This window comes from Syngnathus scovelli, chromosome 8, assembly GCF_024217435.2.
Source record: "Syngnathus scovelli strain Florida chromosome 8, RoL_Ssco_1.2, whole genome shotgun sequence".
Taxonomy (NCBI): Eukaryota; Metazoa; Chordata; class Actinopteri; order Syngnathiformes; family Syngnathidae; genus Syngnathus; species Syngnathus scovelli.
In genome coordinates, this window is record NC_090854.1 from 16,681,129 (window position 1) to 16,693,136 (window position 12,008).

General features: G+C 39.4%; 1 protein-coding gene across 3 annotated transcripts in view; it reads right to left on the reverse strand.

Moving 5' to 3' along the window:
* Window positions 1–12,008, reverse strand: part of st6gal2a (ST6 beta-galactosamide alpha-2,6-sialyltranferase 2a) — a 43,084-nt gene that overhangs the window by 22,113 nt on the left and 8,963 nt on the right. For 2 of the 3 annotated variants that reach the window (XR_011087203.1, XM_049728629.2), the window contains exon 1: window positions 3,428–3,632. The gene's annotated coding sequence lies outside the window, so the exon portion shown is untranslated. Of the gene's footprint in view, window positions 1–3,427; window positions 3,633–3,988; window positions 4,113–4,235; window positions 4,303–7,266; window positions 7,349–12,008 lie in introns of those variants that run through there. The other variant, XM_049728626.1, reaches the window with a different exon arrangement.

Genomic DNA, 12,008 nt, shown 5'->3' on the forward strand with positions numbered 1-12,008 from the left:
TATATAGCAGCGTTTTTAGGATCCGAACGCTCGGTGGAGCTTTTTCATGTGGACACGCTAACTCGCTGGCATGTTCAACATGGAAAATGTTTGGTGACGCCACCGCAGAAACGGCTAAAAGTGACGATTAGCAATCACATGAACTGTATTTGGACTTTTCATGGCATCCCTTGTGTCGACCAATCAGCTCCCTCAGCCACTCGTGTCTTGTCCAGGTATTCTTTGCTGTCTTCTCAGTTTATTTTGATTTCATTCCCTGCATCCTCTCAGTCTGTGTTAGATCATTGCTTCTGTCGTGCTTCTATTTCTAGTTTGCTACTTCATGACTTAGTTTGGGGATTTCTATTTGTTTGATTCTACATTCCTTGTTTGCCTTTATGGATCCTCAACCCTCACAGATCCGAATTTCTTCTACAACTTGGATGTGAACCGCTGTAATTGTAATTTTTTTGTGACGTACAACAGAAAAAGAACTTTCCATTTTGGAACAGGAAATATTTTTTTGTCAGACAATCTCCTAAAACATGTTAATAATTTTAGATAAACCCTGCAAAAAAGCAAGTTCAGGCATACATACATACTACTACTACTACTACTACTAATAATAATAATAATAATAATAATAATAATAATAATAATAATAATGATGGATGAAAATAAAAAAATTCTGCCATTGTTCTGGAATCAAATATCCAAGAATCCTTTTTTGCCTAAAATAACAAGCTATTATGTTTGAGTTTGACTCGTGCAAGAATGACTCCATCAAACATGTTTGTGTGAACGATGGTGATCTTTCATCGCATACGTAAGCGGACTTCTCCCGGGCTTTCCGTGAGCCACCACAAATGAGGCCGCTCAATCTGTGTTATCAGGTCATCGCCAGTGCAATTATATATTTCATTAGTTACTACGACGCCTTTGTGGCAGCCAGTCAGGCTTCAAAAGGTGTTTTTCCAGCCACTTACTTACGGTGATATATATTTAGCGGCATTGAATCGTTGTATTGTTTTCATCCACAAGACTGGAGGGGAATGACCCAATTTCACATTTGAGTAATAAAAAAATTCCACTCCGAGATGACAGTTATATTTTTCAAACTGAATCAAACACATGAAGTAGAATGAATTTGGATTCTTGACGCAAATTGCATTCACTCCGCATTGCGCAACACAACAAATAGGCTCTGCTACTATGTTAACAAAAGAAATCCAGCAAGACAACCTTCACTCACGACTTGCATCATAAATTCAACCTGAAGATCACACAGATCACCACGCATGACTTCACCTTTCCGGGTTATTCCAACTCCACAAGGTTGCAGTTATTAATGTGGCAGTTTCGGAGATTGCATCATAATTATAACGACATGCCGAAGCTACGTGTATATACATGTGCAACCATTCTCAGGCTCACCTTTTCAACTGAGCTAGGAAGCGAGCTACAAAATGAAAGGTACAACTGAGCCTGGCATGATTGGCATCTGCAACTTTTTTGGAGCGAGACATAGATGCTTCTAATTTGCCTTTTTATGTTCTCCAATGCAAAACATCTCGATACAAATTGTGCTTGCATAAGCTTGGTGTGGTTGAACATCTCTCAAGGATGAGTTATGATACAAATTCAAATCAGGTTCACAAATGGACAACAAGAGAAAGAAAAACTGCAATACAGCAGTACAAGCTTCCTCAAGACCGTTTGATCCAGATTTATCTTTTGACAGAGCAGTGATAGACATGCAGTTTCCTGTAGGTGACAGACGTGCAGGCACTTCAAAGACACACGCATACACCGAAAAAAAAACAAAAAAAAAACACGATTGCCGTTCACACCGGTGCGTTTAACCACCCCATTAAGGAAACACAGGAAGTAAGATCAAACAATTGAGTTTTGCTTCTGGATAAAAGCAGCTTAAAGGAACGGCTCTAATCCTTATTGGTGCTTGTCAGGGTAAGCAGTTGGTATGAACAATATATATAATTGGGGTTCAAAACAGATATGAAATGGTTGCACATGCATGGCTAGAAGTGATGATAAAATTCGTGACACATTGGCTACGTTGTTGCCTTTAGCCTCCCCTTAGCTAAGGTTATACTAAATACAAAAGACCCCTGTGAGATAGGGAAATTCGGAGTAGTTTCATATGGATATGGATGTCGAATCGGGAAAAAAAAGGCATCAATATTTTTAAAAAGAATTACAACAAGCAAAGGACACTGATTTTGTGGAATGGCCCAGAAAAATAATACCTTGAAATCTGACAATTCACTTATTTCAACAAATACAGCAGCCAAATTATGTCATCTCTTTTCACTTACATTCCGGAAATAAATTGCATCATTATTTCTTTTTTGGTACGTGGACATGGCACACTTCGAAAAGGTACAAACAACTACCACAAATGTAGTTTGCAATGAAATAACTGAGGTTGTGGCAAATAATGCATAATAGCAGAATGGAAAAAAAAAAAAACAATTTCCTCTAAGAGGTTGCCCCTACTCTATTTGAAGCTATGCCTCAAGGTAGAGTGACGACAAATAAACACCTCTCCCTAAACAGATGCCTTCATTACCTCAGTTAATAAAGAGACATAAAACAAAATTGACCACTGAGCCAATTTGAATTCTGGTGCTTACTAAAACAGCATTTAACCAGCCACTCCGATTAATCGAATGGATGTTGGGTTAGTACAGGGAAAAAATAAATTGAATTTGGTGGCAAATATTGTCCTTTCATTGCATTATCTCATCAAATAAGTATCTCCTCACCAAAATGAGAGGACACTCCCATCATCGTCGTTCAAAGGAACATTCAAATTGATCTCGTTTGAAGTCTGTCGCTAAACAAAACAGCAGCACATCCCAAAGCGTACAAACCTGTTTTACCCGAGTGACCACAATTTAAAAATAACTGCACACAAAAAGTAAAGCGTGTTATACGGTATAGTTTCTTTAAAAAAATCAGTTTGCCTTTTTGATCAAATTTTACTGAACCATTATTTTGACTGTAAACAAGGTTGTGTGTTGTGCCCAAGTTGTGTGCACCAAAGTCTACACACAGGAACCCCACATTTTAAAAGGTGGTACTGGTGCAGAAGGGGGTGGGGGGGGGGGGGGGCAGGTTTTTCTTATGATCCAATACACTGGAATTGACCCACCTTGCACGCTCGCGTGGTTGCATGCACGCGCCTCTCGCGTGGGAATGCAGTTTGGGGGCGCGCGACCGGGACAAAGACCTCGTGCACAACGTGCAATTCATTCAAAATCAGTTGATGATATGTGTGTTGTGTGTCTGTGTGTGTGTGTGTGATTGATGTATGTGTGAGAATGCGTGCAGCCAGATGCTCTTCACACACGCGCATGCAAGCCCAATTGAATGGGAAGACGGATGACAGAAGAAAAATCACACACCAAAAAAAAAAAATGCTTACCTAAAAAACGCTGCGGGGGATGCTGCCCACGGTCGTCCGGCGGGAGGTGCTGCTCGTGCCGCTGGTGATCCGGTTCTGCTGACGCGGATACCTGCGAGCAGAACCAAGGGTCAGCGTTGTCTGTCTGTCTGTCACATAGTTGCTGTTGGTAATGCTGTGGACCCCTTTTCTTCTCTCTTTTTTTTCCTCTCTCTTTTTTTTTTTGGAGGGGGAATGCACATCGGAGTGAGAGGGGCGGAGCCGATGAGGAGCTTCACAAAGCGACACACGAGGGTGGGGGTAGAGGGAAGTGCTCAATCGAATATACTTTGGGAATTAATATAGTAAAAATTGCATGATTAAAAATTCCTTCGAGTGATTTGGAGCAAAAATACAATGGCTGGAAAGAATATGCATGCCACAGACCTCTAGTTGGCAGTGTCACTTAGTAACTGTAAACTGTTTTTGCTCTGTATAAAAAAAAAAAAAAATTGCTAGCTGATAATTCTATTTTAAATAATTGTTAAATAATACTCTGGGTCATGGTGGGTCATTGGGACCAGTGCGCTAATGTTAGCTTACCTTGTACTTAGACTCTGCTGTGATGACTTGTCTCTACCCATAGTTGTTGGCAGACAGTCATGGAATAAAGTTCCTCCCTTCTGCCACACTCCATCCACTCTTTTGCACATGATCAGCCATCGTTCTGTGTGCGCCGATGAATACCATGAGGGTGACGTAAACCACTGCTGGTAGCTAATTTGCAAATATTTGACAATGCCTAACTAGACAAGCCATAAATCCATGACGCATGCTAACAATCACTTACCTACTTGCTGGGAAGCTGCAGCGTTGTACTTCCTGCAACAGTCCATTTTCTCGCTCTCCTCAGTCTCCTCTCGGATAAAATGAGTTGACAAATCGCATTCGTTTATTGCCGTTTGGTTTTTGCAGTGACGTCACATCCCTAAAAGATTGCGTGTTCCTCATTTTCATTTAAAGCAGTGTTGCGTTTTATTCCCCTGAATATTTTATTTAAATTGTTGAAGTGGGTCAAAAGAAGGTTGTTTTGTTGTCCGGGAGCTCTGACAAGGTCTGGCCATGAATGTATAGCAGGCCCCAAATGTCCTGGCCTCTTTTCCTCAACAGAACTTGGCAGCACACAAGATGGAAGACATGATTGAACTCTGAATTGACTTCACTTCACTTGGGTCATACACAAGAAGTACCCCCCCCCCCCCCCCCCCCCCCATTCCACCCACCGCCTCTTGTTTGTTTTCTCACGACTCACTTGTCACCACAAAACTTTTTCTCATGTCTTTTTTTTTCCACTCACCTCCACTTTCCACTTCTTCCACAATTTCGGTTCTTCGTTTTACTTTAAACTGCAATGCAAACTTTCAGTTGATACATACAAAGTGGAAACTACCTAGAAACTAGTTTGGATTTGATCTCTAATCCTAATTATCTTACACTGAACTTCACAAATTGAAGAATATTTAGAGCAAGACAATGATGGGACAGTGGCTACGGTAACCTTTGAGAATAAAATATTAATTGATGAAGTAATGCCACAGATGTCGGAGCTATAATTAAGTGTTGCAAAGCAAATGTCGACTGCTTGACCTTGATCATTAACGCGTGAAACCAGGTCGTGGCTTCTCGTGCTCCGATGTTCACCGTCATTTGACATTCGGCTTTAAAGCAGGCACAAATATGCAAATTGGATTTATGCAACTTATGATCAAGCACAGTTTTTACTTCAAGCTGGGATGAATTTAACTGAAGCATCTGATTGCAAACTACAGGCTAATTATTTTCATCATCCCAAATTAACATCCCATTAGCAATATTGTATTGTAATACAGGTATTTGACATTGCAGCTTGTCAATTTTGTTTTTTATTTGTTTGTTACTTCTATTCGGCATAATATTCAATACATAAGGAATGCCTTGTGATTGGCTGGCAATTACCGTATTGGCCCGAATATAAGATTGTAAGATTGTAAGACGACCCCCTCTTTTTCAAGTATGAAAAAAGACTTTTTGAACACCAAATTTAATTTTTATACAGAAAATTATTACAATACTTTGAATTGTTGTGATCATTAGAAAATACAAACACTGGCAGAGATTTATAGAAATGGTTGCGTATCTTTTGGCTACTTTGTTTAAATCATTGTTGAGAGTTAATTTAAGGAATCGTTACCATAGGTGTGTCTTTCGATTCGAATATTATGAAATATACTGTGATCACATTTTTTTATATTTCAGAAGTGTATATCAAAGTTTAAGATCAGGGGATGTTTGAGAATATCTGCCATTTTTCACATGTCCTGAGTGTTGTTGTTAGTCACCTAAATGTTGAACAGAGGCTGTGATTTACCGAAGTCAAATTCCTTGTTTGGCACGCTCAAACATGGCGAATAAAAACTCTTGAATCTTGAATCAAACATGAATCTCCCAAGAAATAGCTTTCATTTTCAGAAAGATTGATGACGGAAAATGATAGCAGGGGTTCCGTCTTGTTTCTGTGACGATGTGTGTGTAATCCAATTAAAATTTCCCACCTGTCCTTGAGGACATGACCCAAGAGCGCCCGTTTAGCGGGGACCGCCACTTGGGTTTTGCAGTCCGTATGTTTTTGCTTCTCTCCCCTTTATTTCCTCATCAGTAAATGTCAAACGTTCAAATGAGTGCGCTATCTCAATTTATCCGGTCGTTTGAGCTCCATCAGGCGCGGGCTGCTGCAATTACTGCCGCACGGCCGCGCGCACCCATCAACAATAAATCGTCTCGCAAAAGACATTTAAGCCGTCACTTGTGAACCGTAAGACTAATGTGGGAAGTGAACTTGAGTTTGCAATGAGTATCAATCTCGTGTTTTATTGTGACGTTTTGCTTAAGTGTTGCTTAAGGTCCTAACGACAAGCAAAAAAAATTGGTAACACAAACAAAACATGGCCTCTACTGTTTTGCAACAATAAATCAGCTGGTCATGATGTTAAGTCAGTTAAAGTTAACACCCTCCTAAACCTTGCTCGTTCAAGCCTTTGTTGAATACCTGACTTGGGCTTGTCACTCAAGTACTTTTCATTACGCCGCAACCTTTGTCGTGCCAAAAAATGTAGAGAAACTACCAGCTGTGAGAAGTTCATCGCAAAGGTCATCATTATTGATGTGCTTCTACTTCTCACTTATTTTCCACATTCAGTCAGATAGTTTCATCAAGCTGTGATTTTTAATTTAATTGAATGTAGAACGTGATATAGAAAAAAAAATACAAGGTCTGCGATCTCTTTTGGGAAATGTGTCAATAGGCTAATTTGAAACGGAAAATTGGTTTTGGCCGGTTCATCCAATCGACCTGAATCGAATCGGACTCCTTGAAAATAAATTGATGTGTATTTAATCAATTTTTAGGGGAAACATTTCACATTTATAGTATTCCCAAAATCATTTATGTATTTATAAAAGAAAAAGGATGTCATTATTTAATGGTTGTTTTGGAATATTTCTTTTTTCTAATGTACTTTATAGTTTGAATGCAAACATTTACTTATTGTTTGCTGCTTGTTTATTTAATTAAGTTAGTAGTTTATTTGTTGTACTTCCGCAGCACGCTGTTCCACTGGTTAGCATGGCGTCCATAAGTTCAGAGGTGTAAGATTCAGTCCCGGTGTAGTCGTTCAAATCCGTTCGGAGTCCTAACGCTTCCTGACATTTTTGATGATGTCACAGTATATGATTGGCTGTACCGTGACATTTAAGATTATGAAATTTTTTTAGGATTGTTTGTAGACGTTTTCTTCACAAAAAATCGTGACATCATCAAAAGAGTTATGAATCTGATGTGGTACCTCCAACGGCTTCGTCCTTCTCCCTGTGGCTTTTCTCCAGGTACATGCGTGCCACTCCAAATTGTCCGTACTCCAAATTTGCCTGGTCGACAGAGAGATTCATGTATCACACTGGTATCGCACTCAAGCAGCAGCCCAGCTTTCATTATGTCTACCTGCGTAATCATTGCAAGCGCGTGACAGCACCGTCAAAGCGTTCGAACGCAGACAAAAGCGTATCTGAACATCTGCCTATTTCTCACACCGGGGCCGCTTTGTTGTGTCTCTCAACTAATGACGGCTATTAGTAACCCTCGAGAGCGTGACGGTCTCCACGGTGATGCCGATGCGCACGAGCGCTTTCTGGTCTTATCTTGGCCATTCCGTGCCATCTGTTTGTCCTGATTGCACACCGGTGGCTTGTTTCAAAATGGTCCGAGTTGACATAATGGGCTCGTTCACATCGACGAGTTTATTTTAGTGTGTTTATTTATGTGCATGTGTGTGTGTGAGTAGTTTTGTGATGCCACCCAGGGAAGCAACAATGGCAGATGAAATGGGAAGAGAAGAGATCAGGAAATGTAAAGGATTGCGACATCGGATGGATGGATGGGCGAACGAACGAACGAACAGAAATTTTCTATCATATATTAAAAATGTTAATCGGTTAATTCAATAATTACCTGTACAGTTATTAAATTTTTTATGATGATGACACAAATAAATACACCTGTCTCATTGACGGTCGATTTTTCAAATCTTCTCGTCGAAATCATGCATTAATATGCTCACATCCGAGCGATTTTAATATTTATGTATGCTGCCCCAAAAAACCAACGGCTTCTTAAGGCATATCGACTCGTTTAATTTAGTGCAGTGCGTGTCGGGCCGAGTCACGAACAAGGACATATTTTACATCTTGTCCTTGCTTTTGGTCTACAGGTTCCAAATTTGAAAGTGATCTTTGATGTAGTGATTTACTCCGCTGCTGGTTCCTACGACTAAAGAATTTTTAACCCTCTCAATGCTAATGGGTTGTCTAACGCCTTTGATCAGCTTTAGCATTTCATCCTTCCATCTTCAAACATAGAAGATCATAGCTTTTGATTCCACTCATCTTGTCATAATATATTTGATTCTGTGGCTCTGCGGTTAAAAAGTAAGACCTGAACTAAGGTTTAATGTGAGAACTAGCGCAGAAGCTAAACAAGAATGCTGCAAGGGCCGGTGGAAAAAGAGATTAGCTACAGTTTTTCATTGACAAGGTTGCGACAGTTTCTAAGCGGTTTGCAAGATCAATGAATGGATGAATTTATTGCATCATATTATTTACTTTAAGAAAAGTTGGCAGCAATCTGCAGTACAGAGCTACTAATTTAAAAACAAATATATTTTTTTTGTGTGGACAATTTAACTCATTAGAATGCATAACGGGATGAGCTCATAAAAGTTCGGAAACAATATGCAGGAATATAGCGATTTAATAAAACTGTAAAGTTTCGTCTGCTCCTCCAGCCAGCGACTGGATGGAACCATCCCAGGACGGACAAACTTAATAATGCACGGGGATTACATCACTATCCCCAAACACTTTATGAGCGTTTTAGTGTGCAGTCTGGTGAGCTGCTGATGCCGATGTTTTCTTTTGTTTGTTTACCAATGATTACGTTTTTCTTTCCAAATTAAATTATGAAACTATATAGTCCAATATGTGGACTCGTAATAAAAAAGTCCAAGTTAAAATACATATTTAATTAGTTTTAATCAGACAAAATTAACCAATGTCCAACTCAAAGAGATTCAGCTGATTTTGGTTTGCCTTAACTGAATCACAGTACAATATTGTACATTTTCAGAATTCAAACAAAAATATACTTGAAAATAACGCCTATTAATGCACACAAACACCGACCTCTGACCTGCAAGACGTCTTTACGGTTCAATCATTCCTCCCAGACTGCTTCCGTCGTTCTACGGCGCCAACTGACTCATGTTAACTTGTAATCTTCTTTTTATTTACCTAATAAAATCGGATAATGGTGTCGTGCGATAAGCTTCCTTCCGTGTGTATTGCAACATGATGTGTGTCAGTCAGCTTTGTGTCCCCCCCCCCCCTCCAAAACACACACACACACACCACCAAACTGGAAAAGACAACAGTCTGCGTGCCAGCCCTTTAAGAACATTGCCTCGCCGGGCAGACGAGGCTCCGTCTGGTCCTCCATTATATCACCGCATCTGCCATGCGCCAGCTTGGAAACGGGTTGTTTCCATGGTGACCACATATTTGATGGACAGGTCGGTAAATGACGGCCAGGATGCCCAGTGTGTATGCACACTATGGAAAAAATGAATGTTGGCTAATCGGCTGTGAAAAGAACATTTATTTACGACTCAAAGTGACCTGATTGTTTGTGTCTTAGTCTTTTGTCATCCATTTTATTTACAGACATGTTTCCCTCCGACATGTGCTTTTAAAGACAAGTGAAGTATCTCATTCCATAATGAGCTTGTATATTTCAAAAAGGTTTTAAGGATAATTTATTCTTGACGTGGAAAAGAAGCCCTAGATTCTTCACCGGCACTAATATGGGTTCTGTTTTGATGATATTTTCTTTTTCCTAATTTCCATTGATTTAATGTCTCTAATGAGAAGTTATTTGCGATATTACGCATAATTATAATAAATAAATAAAATAATAAATTAATTAATAATAATACTGTGATGATGCTATAATTGACATACAGTGGGTTTTTTTTTTTTACAGAAATGTCGAGTATTTTTGGGCTCCATATTGCTAATACGCCACAGCATGACAAAAGTCTGACCGACTATTGTTTATTAAAACAAAATGATGAGAATCTTTGTCTCATTACTCTTTGTCAAAATAGCAGTGGCAGATGAGCAAAACATTTGAAACAAGATTTATTTGCTGGTTTGACAACACTGATGGAGCGGGGATTTTTTTTTTTTTCCTTGGGGGGATGCACGGGAAGCACCAAGGATATCCCGGAGGTCCGCAAAACAAAAAAAATGTTGATAAAGACTCAAAACATAGTTCCTACAGACTGTTATAAAAAAAATCCTGGAAAACCTGAAAAAAAATTTCTTTAGTCTTATTGTAAATTTAAACTGGGAGAGACCAAATGTTGTAAAGTGAATTACTGTACCAAAATGTATTGGAGTAGATTGGAAAAAAATAATTAATGCAGTGATGTTTTACATATCACACTTTTGAAAATCACTCATTTAGGTCAACCAAATAAGCTGGATGTGGGAATTTTCCACCATGTGCTAGAAAATCAAATTTCAATTTGCTCTGCTCCATCCTCGGTGCCAGTTATTTTCCGAAGGGATGCATCAGTTCAGCATCGAGGCACCATTGACTCCTTTTAAGGATTATTCTCCCTCATTTGTCACATGAAACCTCAGTAACTAAACAACCTCAAAAGAAACAGAGTGTAATTATCCCGCTCGTGGTAGCGTGAGTTGCCCTGCATGCCTGACACTCCACATACACCTGCAGGTCTCACAACCGCCATATGTTCGCTTGTCGCTTTCACGCCCACTCGCAAGGCTTTCCTTTCAAATGATCACACCGGCCAATGTGCATGTAGACAAACAGACACACATAAACAACAAAGAATTCAATATTGTGTTCATGATGTCCAAAGTCCCCCCCCGAAAAAAATAAATAAAAGAAAACTACTCAGTGTATGAAACCAAAAGCGACAAACTACACAAGACTACACAACTACACAAGACTACACAAGGTAGGAATACAAAACTTGTTTTCAAAAATTTGTTTTTTTTGCAATTTATTTATTTATTTATTTATCCATCCATCCATCCATCCATCCATCCATCCATCCATCCATCCATCCATCCATCCATCCATCCATCTTCTTCCGCTTATCCGGGGTCAGGTTGCAGAGGCAGCAACTTTAGGAGGGACTCCCAAACTTCCCTCTCCCCAGCCACTTCGTCCAGCTCATTCCGGGGGAACCCAAGACGTACCAGAACGGACGTAATCCCACGTTTGACCACAAGACGGCGGCACACTTAACTCGTTTGAGATGTGCAAATTTCAAAAGAACAACACAGGAAAAATACTATAGTGTATAAAATAGTATCTTTTAGCACAGCCTACTTTTTTGTTGGACATGGTTTCATTTTAAAATGCTGACACGTATTTTGTGAGATGATATTTGATTTTTATAGTTTGGAAACAAATGTGATTTTTTTTTAAACACAGTAAACACGCTGTTATACTGTTTATGCAATATTTTTTTATCCATTGCTCTTGTTCTCTGTCACAATGTGTGTTTAAATGCATTTGTATAATTTCAATAGGATGTTAAAAGACATTTTTAGAAAAAATAAATGCAGCAAATGCGATAAGAACATGTGTTTTGAGTCTTTAAATAGTCTAATTCTATATTGTGGCAGGGGATGGGTCGATTATTGTATTAACCGGTCACCCAGTACGTTTGCTTACCCAAGAAAGAAAGATATAAATTCAATAAATGTACTCTTCAATCCAGTAAGAGTGAGCTAGGGTCAAGGCAAAGTGTTTTCAACAAGAGGATGGAAAATGAAGAAAGGTGCAATGCGAGAGCTCCTCTGGGTTTTTCTGCTTTTCCTCGTTGCGTCTGCCCTAACTCGACCTGAACACTTTGCACCATTTTATATCTGCATTGACCTTGAGGAAAATACAGAAGGCCTAGGGGAGACGTTGAGTCGCATGAAAGAGCAGCTGGAT